The sequence below is a fragment of the Callorhinus ursinus genome, unplaced genomic scaffold (genome assembly GCF_003265705.2).
Source record: "Callorhinus ursinus isolate GAN/ISIS: 27379988/994484 unplaced genomic scaffold, GSC_fseal_2.0 scaffold2, whole genome shotgun sequence".
NCBI lineage: Eukaryota > Metazoa > Chordata > Mammalia > Carnivora > Otariidae > Callorhinus > Callorhinus ursinus.
In genome coordinates, this window is record NW_027397064.1 from 62,277,106 (window position 1) to 62,294,520 (window position 17,415).

Sequence of the window (17,415 nt, forward strand, 5' to 3'; positions counted from 1 at the left end):
ACACACACACACACACACACACACACACACACACACACACACACACATTTTCTCTCTGTCTCTGTTCCTCTCTCTGTCACTGTCTCTCTCTCCCTCTTTCTTCCTCTTACTCCCTCCCCACCGTCCCCAAGATTTTACTTAAACTACTCTAGTAGCAGGGCACATAAATGAACTTAACTAGGGTATCTCTAGGTTCCAACCCAGTCATGCATTCTCACTTGGTTCACATATATATATATATAATTAAAACTACTAAAAATAATAAGGGTGAAAGAAAATGACTGTATGTGAAAAGTGGATAAGGCGAATTGGGGGTTAAGGAAAGATATGAAGGACGTGGAAATCTTTGGTTTGGGTTTTGTTTTCTTGTAAAGGAAAAAAGACAGTAATTTTGTCTTAAAGTAATATAATTGTTCCAGACTAAGAAAGGAAAAAGGACAAAAGCCTAGAAAATTGTAGGTTTGTGAAAAAAAAATCTTCAGAAAGGAATTTATATGTAGTCAAGCTAGATGAGAATGGATTTAAGTTAAAAAGGTAAAAAGGAAGAGAGGAGTTTTAATATCAAAAGTATACTTGTACAAAATTATAATTTGCTTTTCTCTCTGTTAAGATGACAAAGTTTGTTTTAGATCATTGGTCTGCTCTTAATAAGAAATTGTAAACAAAAATTTTTCTTTACCTCTAATATAATCTGCCTAGGAAACAGATTCTGCCTCGTCTAAAAATAATTTCCTGTGCTTCATGTTGTGTTTATCAGCTCTTGGATTCCTTACAGAAAAACATTAAGTTTTCTCCATTAAAAGAGCTAAGTTCTACAGTTGTACATACTAATTGTATAACTATGTAACTTTATTTGCCTTTGACATCTAATTTCACTTTGGTTGAATAGATAACAAAGTATTATCTCACAAACACCTATGATCCTATTTGATAAGTATTCACATCTTTTGACATTTAAAAAAATCATTTGACATTTTAAACAAACTTCCTCAAATCAAATCTGAATGAAATAAAAAAAGAAAAGTTAGTTTATTTAAGCTTATTTGATATATTAAATTGCATGGGGAAAATTGTCAAATAATAAGTAATGTTTAACTTTCTTAGATCATATTTATATGGGACATATATATCATTAAAACAAATAATTCAAAATTATATGGAGTCCTTTAAAAAATTTGATGTCATTAGTCACAATTCCAGCTATTACCTTAAACTACACAAAAAAACCCCAAACAAACTTACTTGTCAATTGCATTATTTGTGTGTGTGTGTGTGAGAGAGAGAGAGAGAGCTCTTACTAGATAGAGCTCTTACAGATCTGTAACCATACCTCTTTAAAAGTCCTTTGTCACTCAAATGAGCTATTGTTTTACTTCTCTGAATACATTTACAATCAACTATTTGGCAAAAGCACTGGGTGTGATATGCAACTGATGAATTATTGAACACTACCTCTGAAACTAATGATGTACTATTATGTTGGCTAATTGAATTTAAATAGAAAAAAAAAGTGCTTCATCTTCAAGAAGATTCTTAGAAAAGACCCCAGTAAGAACTCTAAATTGCAGGTTTATGATAACTTTAAGGTCGTAACACAGAACTGGTAAGAATTTCTAAAAGTCTAATGAAAACCTAATTGATTCATAAAGCTGCTAGCCCAAGATGAAACAAAACAAGAATTATACCACATTGACTGAACTGATGAAAATGATTATAAATTTGATGACTTCATTTAAAATATTACTAGTTCTTTAATATTTTGTTTTCAGATTTAAAGGGCCGCCTTGTCTATTCCCTGTTAATCAAACCATAACTGACAGCAATTTGGTTAAGTGTATCTTTGAAACAAAGATTGAAACACATCTTTTTCTCCCTACCTGATCCCTCCAGAATTCAGAAACTCTTATTTAATATTCTTATTTTTCATGACAGTAGATACATTTGCATAAGTTCAATGTGAATCTGTTTGCATTGTAACAGGACACAATTGGGCAAATCCTTGGTGTGGCTTCCTAGCCTTGAGAGGCTTTTGGATTCCAATCTGAGATACTCTGAAAAGTTCCAGCAAAGTACATTTAAAAGAGCTATATGGTCAATCGCTATTGTTGCTACCCTAATGTAAATAGCCAGGGCAAGTTTACTGAAATCAGACTTAATTTGCAAACAAATTACTCTTGTTATCTTTGATAGAAATGGGGATGATTATAGAGAGAAAAATTATATTTCAGTAATATACTTTCGTGGATATCAGGTTTTAGTGCTGTTAATGTTTCTTCAGGTTTTGTTTTCTACTTATACACTGGACTGGATTCTGAATTCTTCTAGTTTCCTCTAATATTTGGCTAGAATTTCTCAAACATTTCCAGGTTTCTCCCACTCTTGACTTGGAATCACTATGAAACTAAAACTGTCTTTTTCTTGAAGGCACGCAAGCTAAAGCTGTACAACTTGACATAAACTTCTGAGAAATCACCATCACAGCTGAGGTGTGGACAGTCTTCATGCCTGGTACTATGTACACAATCAGAAAGACCACCAGAGACATTCACACTGCAAACCAGGAAAATCTGACCGATCATCTCTGCTTGCTCTCACACCATCTGAAGATGCTTTAGAACCCCACATCTAGAAATCTCAACTGGCTCCTCTCCAAACTCAGAAACTGTATTTATAAATTGCTCAAACTATTGAGCTTTCTCTTTTGTTTCCATAAAAACGCCTCTCATTAAATTACCTGATTGCTCTTCTCATATACAGGCCCAATTTAGGTGGAAGCTCCCCTGCAACACCACCTCCTAAAATCAAGCATCCTTAGTGTTCACCTTGTCCTAAGTAAGCATGAGGATGCTCGCTAATGTATCACGCTGTGCCTATGCAAATCACTTTTAAAACATTATAACCCATCTGAGACATTTAATTGATTAAATCTTATCTCGTGAGAAGCTGTGCTCTGGTGAATGTTTCAATCCTTTGCTATTTTTCTCCTTATAGTCACCATACAGACCTCTCAAGTGCATTGTATCACCTCGAGGGTTTTAAATGCCTGTTGGCAGCCACTCACTTGTCAAATGGTATCCATCAGGATCAGATAAATAGATCAAATCAACAATAACCACATAAATGATGATGAAAGCAAACACCAAACATGTGATTCTTCAGTATGATTACATCAAGGATAGGTAGTACGGAGAATAATGTTATACTGCTAGGTCATGCTTTCAGACTGCTGAGAGAATAACCAAAAGGGGGAATGGTTCAAATAAAAAAAAAAAATGGAGATCAATCTTGAAGATTTCCTGAACAGACAAAACCATTTAGTCATATAAGCAAAGCTTAATTTAGTTTATTTCACAAGACTAACATGACCTGGGTCATTTCTTCCTTATATCTTGGGAAATCATAAGCAAAACTTAGACTGTTTCTCAAGGTTGTTATGAGGTAACCACTATAAACTGTGAAGAATAAAGTCACTGTTTTCTCACTATATAAATTGCTTTATAACAATATTCCCCTGAGCCTCATTTCATGTTTTGGTTTGAGGGCTCCCAATCTGAATTCTGTCTTTTTGGTGTGTGTACAATAAACTTGTACTAATTACTACTTTGGTGATTCATTGGTTTTACTTCTGTTATTACTGAACTCTTGACACTGTTTCTATAAAGCATATATCTTAAGTATTTGGGGATATTACAGGATTAAAAAAAGCTATGCATACTTCTGTGCTTATAAAAATTAAGAATTCTGTTACTGATGCAATTATAATAACTAATCCAAATAAAAAGTTTTAGGAAAACTTTTATTTCCAAGCAACCACATTTAGTGTTGCCAGATTTGCAGTCAAATATAGCAATTCAACTCTCTTTCTCTTAACAAAATATGCCAATTTTTTTTCTTCAGTAAAGATTTCTTTTTACTGCTAAATCCTTGAGTCTCATAATACCAAATATACTAGATTACTATCTTACTACTACTCTAACTGACGTTTTTCTCTTCCAAGAAACGAAACCAATAGTGCTAGTTTTTAAAAAATCCTTTCTGGGACAATGTCTTCAAGGACAAAATGGTGATTTTTATCAGAGAATATAAAATCTATTTTAAGATTTTTCTCATGTGAAAGATAATGATGGAAGCATCAAACATTACATAGTAAAAGCAATATGCAACTAGTGTAGTTACAATTTTTCATTTGTTAACCAATTTAGCCAAATTAATTGTGGAGTTAAAAAAGAAAAAGGCAGGTTAATTAAAAGCAATGAGAATCTCATCATGTTGCAATTTTGGGAACTATACAGTTCCTTTGCTATAAAATGCTAACAACAAAAAAAATATATATCCAAAAATGCAACTACCAAGTCAAAAAAACAACCCATAAAATTTCTCAGGTCTTTCATACAAATCTGAACAGGCTGATGTGTAATTATTTTAAATGGAGATGCAACCTTCCTTTCCTGTTTAAAATGTAAATACACTTGGGAGAAGTAACACACTGATTTAAATTCATATGAAGTTATAAAAGACTGTGACAGTGGACCCTTTCCTGAGCAGATTTTAATAGGTGCAGGATGATGGGAATCTGGAAGGAAGAGGCAAGAAGAGAATAAGGGAAAAGGGATTGACCTTAAATATGAATCTGATCTTCAAAATTCCTTACCATCAATCCTGAAATTCCAAATAACTTCCACCACCTATCACACTTTAACACACTTTCCCTATTTGTTTTTGGAATAACAAGTCCATCCCTTTACTTATATTAAGATTTTTTTTCCCATTCTTTAAATGGCTAATCTCCCACTGCTTTCAAAGCACTTTTTCTGATAGGCTCACTATATAACATAAAAAGATGTCTTAAAGAATCAATTCTAGGTCATAGGACAGGAAGCAGGAAGCACGGCTGACGGTACCAATTTTATGAGCCCCTGACATCTGTACATTTTTTTACTGACATTTAACATAAGTGTATTGAATCACTACTTATTGCTATGTTTTAATGCTTATAATCTTTAAAAAAATTCCAATTAGGGAGCTATTGAAAAGGCTACCAAATATTGACAGGCTCCCCTCTTAACCCTAGGATAACCCATTCATTTCTGCTGGCCTTTTAAAACCAGAACAAGGAGCACTGGGTGTTATATGCAAACAATGAATCATGGAACACTACATCAAAAACTAATGATGTAATGTATGGTGATTAATGTAACATAATAATAAACAAAACAAAACAACACAGAACAGAACATCACTGTATCCTAGAAAAAGGTTTGATGCATTAATAAAGTACAAGCTTTGGTGGACCTGACGAAAAGTAAACTTCAGGCCAGAGAATTTCTGCAAATTGAGCAATATTGCCGCATGTAGAGACTTCAATTCTTTAACATGTTAATACTGTGCCTTGTTATGAAATCAGAGCAGACGGAAGAGCAAAGGGGAAGGAGAAGTTGCATACATCCTCAGTTTGAAGCCTAACACGTTTCATTTTACTTTTTCAAACGTGTCAACACTTTTCATCAAAGATAGACTTCAGAACATTATTAAAATATCTTTAATGGATTGTTGAAAATCAACTCGACTAGAATACTACTAATTCTTAAGAACATAGATTTTCCATTGTACCTGGTATAGGAAACATGACCAGTTGGGTATTTTGTAATCCCATGCCCTTAATCAACTGAAACTGCTCCCTCTAGGGTCATCAATGGCCTTCATAACCCCAACACCCCTTCTCTCAACCCCATTGGTTTTTTCATTTCTGCAGTCTGTATTCACCTTAATCTTTTTTTGCATATATTTATTTTTATTTTTTTCATTTTATTTTATTTTATGTTATGTTAATCACCATACATTACATCATTAGTTTTTGATGTAGTGTTCCATGATTCATTATTTGCATATAACACCCAGTGCTCCCTTCAATACGTGCCCTCTTTAATGCCCATCACCAGGCTAACCCATCCCTCCACCTCCCTCCTATCTAGAACCCTCAGTTTGTTTCTCTGAGAATCACCTTAATCTTTTTGTAGCATTTGGGAGTCTCCTTTTCTTAGCCAAGCCCTCTTTATACAACTGTAAGGACAGACTAGATCCTGGTTTCTGTCTGACTTCTCCTATCTCCATTTTCTCTCACTGACTTTAACTTTGGGCATGGCCCAAGGCTGGCTCCCTAATTCATTCTATTTCTTTTGTCCTTTTGAAATTTAATCCAATTTGGCCTGAAGCAGAACTGCAAAGGAAGAAGATTTCTTCCCAGCAGCAAAATCCTCCTTTTCAGTAGTTAGTGAGTGGTACAATTGAGCATCTTGCCTTGGGATAGATTTTAAATGCAAAATGTGGCTATTGGTGACACATCCCCACTTTAGGGTCTTTGCCCTTCCTTTTCCTTCTGCCTTGAAAGGCTCTTCTCTCAGAGTACGACCTCACTCTCTCACCTTCCTCAAACTTTGGCTTCTTTTCAATGAGGCTTCCCCTGACCATCCAATGTAAAATTGCAAACTCCTACCCCACCCCTCCTTACTCTGCTCAAAGTTTTATTTTTCTATAACATTTAAAATTTCCAACACTATACATATATATAATGTATATGATTTATTATATTTATTTGTTATTGCTCCTTATGTTTGTTTTCCTGATGGAATATATGTGCCATTTTGTTCACTTGATGTCCCAGTGGCCTAGAACAATGATTGGCACTTAGTAGGTGATTAATCAATATTACTCTAATTGAGCTGGAAAACTTCGCTGTTATCTACCTTCTTTTTCTTTTCACTGCCAACAGCCTAGTCCAGGTTTCCTCTGGTGGAAATTAGCTAATTAGCATGCTAATTGCATTTCCTGTTCCTCCTCTCTTTAATCCATCTTCTTTACTGTTGGCTGATTTTCTTCCTCAAAACTCACATTTATCTTCTCATTATCCTTCTCAGAAACCTTCACTGTAAGGCCAAGTCAAAATTCCTCATTCTGGGACTTGACGTCCTCCACAGTATGACTAGTCCAGCCTTACCTATGCCCAATCCTCAGTCGACTCTAGTCAAGCTGCTACTGGCGTTTTTCTTTGACAAAATATTTGTTGACCTCCTACTCTTAGGTCTCATGTGGCATAAAATGAATTTACTGTCAGTTTAGGCAACATAAACTAGAGGAATGTAAGTTTAAACAACAGCATTTGTATTAAAGAAGAAATTGAGTCAACAGAAGAAAGACTTAGGTGTATGAGGTCCCTATCACTGGAATGACTCTCACCTGCACTTTTCATGTTCTGGGAAAGCAAATCATATCTATTTGTAAAGGTCCAACTTCAACTTACTCTGTGATTGATTCTTTGTCCTTAAAAAGCCATAATTCCTTTTAATAAACATAAATAATAAACATTTTGTCTTTGCACAAATATTCTGATGTGCCTTTCCTCACCTTAAGAGACAATTATTTATAGATTTCACATGCCTTCCCATCCTAAAGTGCTGAAAAGCCTCTTCAACCAGGAGGCAGCCCTTGCCTCCAAACGAAGAGCCAGATTGGGAGGAAAAGCCTGAAACGGACCTGGGCCTCTGGGGAAAGGATGTAGGGCTTACACTTTGGATTGATGAAAGAGCTGACATTCCCAAATGGGCCAACTATGTTACTGCCATCTCTAAGTGTTCCACAGTGACATCACTCCTCATCTTAACATGAAGGTTGTTCAGATGATGATGATTTCTCCAGCATTTAGGCTACCACTCCAATGCTTATGAGATTCTTCTTCAAGAAGGTCCTCCCAAATAAATCTCTTCATGTTCTTCCCCTTCTCTGAACTTCTACTTTATTTATTATGTTATATACATTAAACATTCTAGAATTTGACATGATTTTTGGCTTGAATTTTCTTGGCATATGTTGATCATTGCAAAAATTCTTGAAGACATAAATTGTCTTCCCCACAACAGTGGTCACCAAATTTTGCTAATCAATAAGGCCATCAATATGTATTCAAAAAATTCAGATTCCAGAGCTGAACTCAGATCTGCAGAAACTTAAGCACTTGTCTAGATTCTAACAAATCCATATCTTCAAAATGTCCCCCAAACGATTCTAATAATTGGCCAGATGGGGGTATTTAGAGTTTACCTGGAGCTTAATAATAACGTAATTTCAAAACACCCTTTTACTTAAAGATTATTTACTTTTTTGTCTTTTTTTAACTGTTGCTGTTTTGTCTTAAATATTTCTCTGGGATAGGGCATACCACACTTCTACTTAACTAAAAGAAACATTTTTACAGTCCGAAGGTCTTTTATTTTTTTGTCACTTATCAAGCCATGGATTCATAGGGAATGGATTCCAGCAGCTCAGGCTCTTTTCCATTGGTTCTTACAAACTGTGTTTCTCTGGATGGAGCAGACTGGCACTTTATTTGTTTATAACAATGCCAACAGCATGCTGGGTAACACTATAGACTCTTCCAGTCTTGCCATGGAACCATTTGCAGGGTGTTCCTTTTTTGAACAGTGCCATTCCCCTGATGTTTATAATATCACCTTTCTTGCAGATTGGTATGTATATAGCCAAAGGAACCACCCCATGTTTTCTAAAAGACCTAGAGAACATATAGCAGATGCCTCTCCCCTCTGTGTTGGTTATTTTGGCAAATTACTGGAAGATGGTGGCTCTGGCCAAAAGGCAAAAATTATTTACTCTTAACTATTAAAAATTCATGACCAAAGTATCTGATTCCAGATATTATTGATCTACCTCATCCAGGTTTTAGATTCTAGTATTTGATTTTGTGAGTACCATAAAATATTGAAGAAAATTTTAGAATTCAAACACCTGAGATTTCACCACATATGTATACATATATTATGCAGAAACACATATTTCTCATTTTTCTTTTGATATCACATTATGTTAGATACTTTCTAAATAACATCATTCTTTAAAGCAGTGAAAATAATATTACATTGGGATAGTGATACTAATTAACTTAGTCATTCTCCCACTTTTGGACTTCTTGGGTATTTATCATTTCCCCTATAGTTATAAATATCATAACTCATATCTTTGAAATAAACAATTCATTGAATATTGATGTAATTGTACTATATTTTATCTATTTAGAAAATATTTATTCTATTTACAAAATATGCATTTCATTCTTTCTTAAAATGTTCTAATCTTGGATACAATTTTTGTGCTGGTCTCTTCGATTAGTTTGCTTTCTGATTTTCAGACTTGTAAGACAATCCTCCTTCAACCACACCACTGTAAGGGGCCATGAAGTTAATCTTGTTGGCATATTCTTTTGGTTCCTATATTGGGGCTGATCTCCCTATCACCCGATTCTCAGGGGGTACTTTCAAACATCAACCATACAACAGGGAAGAAAATTGTAAAGGGTAGAGATCAGGGTTCTTTAAAGCATGGCCTACAGGTCCCTGTAACAGAATAGCTGGAGTACTTGTTAAAAGTGAAAAATCACTGATCCTTCAAATTACTCAGATACTGAGGTGTAGGGCCCAAGAGAACGAAATGTAAACAAGGACTCAAGGTAACTTTTATGCATGCTAATGTTTAGAAAACCAGGCTTCCATATACTATGATATCAATGAATTTGCAACCTAGATTTAAAGTTTAGTCCAATTTAAGGTACATTCTAGATTTAAGATACATTTTATTTCTCTATAATATTTGTATATATATTTATTCTATGTCACTAATAGGATTCCCCTTCCCTTCTCCCCCAACCCTCCTCCACTAAAGTGCATTGTTTTTAGAAAGTAAGAACATGTCTACGTTATCTCTGCATTTCTGCCATCGTTGAAATTCTGTTTTGCACTTAGAAACTGTTCATGTATATCAGTTGTTTAATTTTTTAACCAAATCTATGCTCTGATTAATAGCTTAGTCTTGAACATTACACAAAATTATTTTTATGATTTAAAGTGATTTCCCTCTTTTTTTCTTAAATTACAATGCTTGCCTGGTATCTTTAGGACTTTGTTAATAGATTTCTACAGTATTTGATGGAAAGCCATCTATATAATAACATAATACATGTTCACTAAAATTATACTATGTGTCAGGTGACAAAGACTCTTCTGGACCAAATCTATGTCAGGCTCCTCTGAATCCTCTTCTCAACTAGGCTCTGATCTTGGGTTCTCTCTTTGGCCTGCTTAGTCCAGTTCTAGCAAGAATTCTGCTGAGTTAGTTTAGGGAAAAATCCTCTTTCCTTGGTATCTGATTGTCCTTGATATTAGATCAAATTCCTCATCCTCCATCCTCCATATCTTATCACCCTGGCCTGCCTTCAGTAAGAATCTTGTTGAATCAGTACAGCGAGAATTCCCCTAGGCCCAGTAATTTTCCATCCACTGATCTCTACCCTGATCCTTGGTTCTAAATCTCTATTTGTCCTTGTTGTATTAGGAGTTGAGCCCCGTCTCTCTCCCCTTCTACAAAACTCCACTGCCATAGTCCCTCTTGAATAAAGTCTTCCTTACTTTACAAGTATCATGAAATTTTTTTCTTTAACACAGGCATTGTGCTACGTTTTAAAGATAGAATTATGGGAGGAGTAGTCCTTATACTTGAGAAAGTAGCCCTCTAGAATGGAAGTTTATCTCATCAGACATATTTACAAAGCAATATAATCAAATCTAAAGCAGAAACATGCACCAAGCCACAGAAAAATTATAACTGGGAAAGACAATGAAGAATTCCTTCCTATAGCTATATCTACATGGGTGAATTTAACTGAATACAAAAACTAGAAATGCCTAATTTGAAATAGCTTACTCATGCCAGAAAGCTAGCTTTATATAACATCAAGTATGACCTGTTATAATATCAAGATCTATAGAATACTCATATCTCAATTTTAGAAACAAAAATATCTTTGATTTACTCTGCCTATTTTCATTTCAATGGTATTATTATTAGAAAAGTCTTTGCCTATTATCTCTTTGTATAATAGAGAATAGTAGCCATACACAGATACACAGACACACATAAATACACACTTAGGTGTACACACACTCTTATCTCATAAAAATGCATCATCACAGTGGATGTTACTAGAGGAAAGCCCATATTCTTAATCATTTTCATTACCAAGTAAATACTAAAGAAATTTCTAGTGGTTAAGTGTCCAGAGTATTCTGGGCAGTCACAATCTCTTTTGTAATACATTATATTAAAAACCTAAGACAATGAGAAAACACCACCCACCTATTAGAATAACTAACTTTCAAAACATTGACAGTACCAAATTCTGGTTAAGGATGTAAAGCAACAGGAGCTCTCATTCATTGGGAATGCAAAATAATACAGCCATTTTGAAAGGCAATGTGGAGGCTTCTTACAAAAGTAAAGGTACTCATACCAATATGATCCAGTAACCACATTCCTTGACATATACCCAAATGAGTTGAAAACATGTCCATGCAAAAGTCTGCAGAAAAATGTTTAGAGCAGCTCTTTTTTTCATTACTGTCAAACTTGGAAGAGACCAAGATGTCCTTCAATAACAAATTGATAAACTATGGTACATTCATACAATGGAATATTATTCAGCAATAAAAAGAAATGAGTTATCTAGCCACAAAAAGACATGCAAGAAACTTAAAAATTAAGTGAAATATTTCTAAGTGGAAGAAGCCAGTCTGAAATGGCTATCTTCTGTATGATTGCAATTACATGGCATCCTTAAAAAGGCAAAATTCTGGAGGTAGTAAAAGGATCAGAATTTGCCAGGGTTTCAGTGACGGGAGGGAAGGGCAAATAAGGGAAAGCACACAAAATTTGGGGAGTGGTCAAAATATCCTGTATTTTCCATATAATGCACTATACAGTACTATATGATATACTGTATGATACAGCAACAACGGAAATATGTCATTATACATTTTTTAAAACCCAAAGAATGTACAATACAAAGAGTAAGCTCATATGTAATGGACTTTAATTAATAATAATGTACCTACCAATACTGGCTCATTACTTTTAACAAATGTACCATACTCATACAAGATGTTAATAATAGGGGGAATTATGTGTGTTTTGGGGGAGGATAGGTAAGGATTCTCTATAGTTTTCAATTAATTTTTTATAAACCTAAAACTGCTCTTAAAAAATTGTTAACTAAAATTAAAAAACAAAAAACAAAAAACAAAACCTAAGACACCAAGTTTATAGTAAAAGCCAAACCAAAACAACAAAAACCCTGGTAAAATAAGACAACTTCTAGAATTATGACCAAAGGGTATTTTATGCCAGTCATTCATGGCATAAAAATGCTCATCCCATCTCTGTTGTTACCATTTATTCTTAAGGTCATAATTATGTTGGTACCTGTGATGATATTGGAATAAGGCACAGAAGAAATAACCTTAGAATATCCAGGTCCCATTAGCCTGAAACCTATAATTCTGCAATATTCAGTCTGGGTTTGAATCAGACCCTAAATCTGTTAAACACTAACTTGTTTTTTTAAATGATAACTAAGACAACTAACAGGACTTACCCAACCTAGGCCAAATATTGAAGTGAGACCTAAGCTAAGCACACCTCAGACTATGGGGAGTCCTCGTGACTGTTAGGGCAGATTTTTGTCTTATGTCAACTTTCCCAGAGCCCTAGGATGACAAGGACTCTTGTCAGAATTGAAATGTACCTGTGGATTCTCTAGGAGAGAGCTTCTTTATCATTGTACTAATAGAAAGGATGGAGAAAATATTTAAGGTTCAATTTTCTAGATACAAAATCAGGGATATTGGTCAATCTTAAGTCAAATCAACTTCATGTGAAAATCTGGGACACAAAGTATTCTTTTTTTTTCCTCTAAGAAAAACTCCTCTAAACCCAGGCTCCAATCACTGAGATGCAGACAAAGCCAGAGACACTTTAGTGGTTTCAAAAAGGAAAGCTTCTGTTGCTCCCCAGCAGAGTTCCCCCAAATAACTGTTTATAGATGTACTAAGATTCAAACCCTTCAGCCCTGGAGCTGCTCTGGATCTGATCACCAGAGCCAGTGGTCTCTGGTAGTAAGCAGCCTCTGTACTGTATCACAGGAAGATTATCCTTTTCTATGTGGGCATGATAAGAAAAAGGTTGAGAAGCACCCAACAAGAGAATCTCTGCTAAAGATATTCTAATCCAAAATGGTCAGATTGGTGCTTTGTAATTCCCACTGTTTCTACATATCATCCTATTTCAAACATAATGATAATATCTGGCAAGGAATTATTTCTGAACATATTTCACATGAAATGTATAAGGCATGAGCTACTACAAAGCTATAAACAAATTCAGAGCATCCTAGTACTTCTGATAATACCACCTAATTTGACCTCACCATTTCATCAATTTTCAAAGACTACAAAACCCAAAGTAGGAATTGGCTCTTACCCTATAATGAAAACCTCTGCACCTTGTCTCAGGGTAAAGTGTCAGGGTCTTCACACAATCCCTCCACTCTGGGACTGAGCAGTTCTTGAAGTGTCTCTACTGGGTCTAAGGGGAAAGAAAAATACATAAATAACCTTGGTATGCTTCAGCTAACATTAATATTCTTTTTCAAGTTGTTCAGATTCTTTTTTTGCCATTTCATGAAATTGCTACATAACTTGCATCAAATCATCTTGTACAAAATAATCAGCATTTACAGAACACTTAACTTGAAGAAGGAATTTTCTTCCTTTAAATCATTTTTAATCTCCCCCTCAACCACCTTTGAATGAATGATGTCCTTCCTTGTAATAACATCATATTAACTATTTTTCATGATTATTTACTTCCTTTCCCTAGATCACAATTTTATTCTTTGGTCTCATTAGTAATAGCAAAACTTTCTGCAAAATAAGTTGAAAATTGTTAGGCTTAGCCAGTCCTGTCTGTGACTTTGCTAAGACTGTTTTATTGCTCTACTCTGCTATGAAATAAACTAACACATTTTGGTCCCTAATCTCCTATGCCTAATTTTTTTTCTGACCTAAAAATCTCTACCAGAGCCCTAAGTACCCCATCAAGTCTATAAAAATACAGACCTGAGCCAGTGAAAAAGTGTGCTCTGCCAGCATGTTCTATAAGATAGCCTTCCAAAACCACAAAGTTTCAGGCATTCTTTTTTTTTTTTTTTTTTTGGAACTAGCAAAGAAAATAAGCCGGCTCTGGCAGTTGATCATGGACTGCTCTAATTTGATGAATCCATTTTCTACAGGCTTTAGTTGGCAAGCCTCTTTCCACTGCCTGCAAACTGACTACAGTTCTTTGCAAACTTCCTTTGCAATTCTACCCAAACACCACCCTCTACACCACAAAGAGTTATATGTTACTGAAAATACATTTTAAAAAAGACTTTTAGTGGAAATATCTAATTTTGGAGCTCTTTCTTAACCTCTCCAATTTGTTACACATACGTATATGTTTACCCATAGAACTGTCTCGAGGATAAGTGAAACCAATGGTGTAGTGCTGTGTAAAGCTCAGAGAAGTCAGGAAGACAAGGCTGTGTTCCCAGATCTAAAATATGCCCCTCTTGATCGGCTTGATTTGTCAAATGACCCGTGTATGGAGGTGCACAGTATGATGTTTGATGGTACTTCTGAACTCTACTTCTAGGAATCTTATTCTATCTTTGAAATTCTTTTTTTTAAAGATTTTATTTATTTATTTGAGAGACAGTGAGAGTGAGAGCACAGAAGGAGAGGCAGAGGGAGAAGCAGGCTCCCCGCTGAGCAGGGAGCCCGATGTGGGGCTCGATCCCAGGACCCCGAGATCATGACCTGAGCCAAAGGCAGATGTTTAACCGACTGAGCCACCCAGGCGCCCCTATCTTTGAAATTCTTTTTTTTTTTTTTAAAGATTTTATTTATTTGAGAGAGAGAGAGAATGAGAGATAGAGAGCACGAGAGGGAAGAGGGTCAGAGGGAGAAGCAGACTCCCCGCTGAGCAGGGAGCCCGATGTGGGACTCGATCCCGGGACTCCAGGATCACGACCCGAGCCGAAGGCAGTCGCCCAACCAACTGAGCCACCCAGGTGCCCTCTTTGTAATTCTTAAGAGCTAATGGTGAAAGAATAGGGAAGGCAGGACAATATATCCTCCAAAGAGAGGCATACAGCAGGATTTGAAATAACACAGTCCTTTCTTATTTATCTTATTACAGAAAAAAAAGTGCATACTTTATTTGGTTATGGTTATACTTATGTGAAATTTTAGAAGAGGCTATTGTGATAATCAGAACAGTGCTGTGAGAGATTAACTGGAAAGTGGCATGAGGGCACTCTCTGGAATAATGGAAAAATACCATATCTTTTTTTTAAAGATTTTATTATTAGAGAGAGAGAGAGAGGAAGAGCAGAGGGAAAGGGACAAGCAGACTCTGTGCTGAGCGCAGAGCGCAAAGTGGGACTCACTCTCACAACCCTGAGATCACGACCTGAGCCAAAACCAAGAGTTGGATGCTCAACCGACTGAGCCACCCAGGTGCTCCAAAAATTCTATATCTTGCTTGGGACAGTGATTAAATAAAGAGACCCACTTGAAAAAACTCTATGGAACGATGCCCATAAAATCTACATTTTATTGTAAGTAAATTCTATTGTAAGTAAATACCTTAATAAAAAATAAAAAACAAAGAGACTCAAAGAGACCTCTCAGTTTTGGAGTGATTTTCAGAAATCACCTAGTTTTTATGAAGGAGTATTTACCTCCTTCCTGGCCAGTGAAAAACAATTCTTCATTCTTTCATTTATGTATCCACTTAACAAAGATTTATTAAGCACAAATATATCCAGAGTTAACACAGTGGCAGCATACTAGAAAAAAAATGATGGCTAGCAAAAGAGACACAGCCTCTAGTATTGAGCTTAAAGTCTGTTGGAGGAAAATAGTCAATTGAAATGGACAGAAACAACAAGTTATGGCTATAGGACTGAGAGGAGGCCCATGTTTTAACCAAGGGCTTGCATCAAAACAGAATGAACTATGTTATGCTAAACCACAAGCTAAGCTGAGCTGAAAATACTGGTGTTCGCTGAATCATTAAAAGCTGTTAGAGTGATCAGACTAAAGCAAACTAAATAATGTTTTTCTATTAAACCAAGCCTAAATATTCTCTAAATCAACTGAATCAAAACATCAAAATACTTTTCATGTCAAATTTCATTTGGACATTGAAGTCTTTTTTTAAAACAGAATTTAGGTCTTCCACACCCTACGGCAGCTTATATATACAGCCGTCCATGAGGACAACATGGTGTTAAATGACCCTCTTTCCCATGAGTAATTCCAGCTGGGAAGACAGGTGCATCTATTTCTGGTGACTCTGCTGCCAGTGAGGGATTTGCAGGCTCTCCCAACAACATTATGCATCCTCACAATAAATCCAAGCTTGTGACAGGTACGGTATTTGATATACAAAGTACAACCATGAATGGACCAGCATTCCAATATAAAGTACTTTTAGGTATATACAACTTCCTCATCACCACCCCAAAACACTGTTAAATGATGTCCCTCTGTGGGCAATCCAATTCTTAAAGCACATGAAAATTTTCCTTCATCTAACTGGTATAAAAAAAAATCATCTTGTTCCTTTTTATGGCTTTCTAAACTATTTGTCCAAAATCCTTTCCAAAATGGGAGGAGTCATTTATAAGATCAAAAAGATGAAAGAATATAATTTAAAAACAAATAAATAAAACTTGAACCATATAATTACTGAATTTCCAAGCCTTTTAAAGAGGACTATGCTATTGTTTATTTTGTGAAACTATCTGGAAGAAAACCAACATGATTTTTTTAAAGATTACTCTAAGAGGAAACATGCTAGAAATAGTGAGTAATTCAAAAAACAGCCTTGGAATGAGAAGCATACTTTAAACCAAGACCATGATGGATATTGAATGCTTTGTATTTAATCAAACAGATATCCACAACATTGCCTCTTACTATTTTCTACTGTCTTTCCTAGTCTCTGACCAGACAATTTAGGGTTTGGATTGCATTCTCCTGGCAGGATCAAAAATGGCCACTGAAACTCTAAAGTAACTGGAACTCTAATTCTCTCAAACATGAGAACCATCCCATGTATCCACAGAAAATATTGTCAGATTGTAGTTCAAACTGTCAAAAGACACTTTATTACTTTCTAACTCTGGTCAGTGACAAATTCAAAAGAAATCCTCTATTTCTAATTAGGAATTACGGTTCCTGTTTATATAGTTCTAACATATTTAATATTTAAGAAATGGGTATATTTTGGGATGCCTGGGTGGCTCAGTCAGTTATGTGTCTGCCTTCAGCTCAGGTCATGATTCCAGGGTCCTGGGATTGAGCCCCACATCAGGCTCCCTGCTCAGCGGAGAGCCCACTTCTCCCTCTTCCTCTGCCTGCTGCTCCCCCTGCTTGTGCTCTCTCTCTCTCTGTCAAATAAATAAATAAATCT

At 35.5% G+C, this 17,415-nt stretch overlaps 1 protein-coding gene across 3 annotated transcripts in view; it reads right to left on the bottom strand.

Moving 5' to 3' along the window:
• Nucleotides 1-17,415, bottom strand: part of B3GALT1 (beta-1,3-galactosyltransferase 1) — a 540,853-nt gene that overhangs the window by 344,614 nt on the left and 178,824 nt on the right. For all 3 annotated transcript variants that reach the window (XR_012375363.1, XM_025853085.2, XM_073882932.1), the window contains exon 2: nucleotides 13,375-13,479. The gene's annotated coding sequence lies outside the window, so the exon portion shown is untranslated. The remainder of the gene's footprint in view (nucleotides 1-13,374; nucleotides 13,480-17,415) is intronic.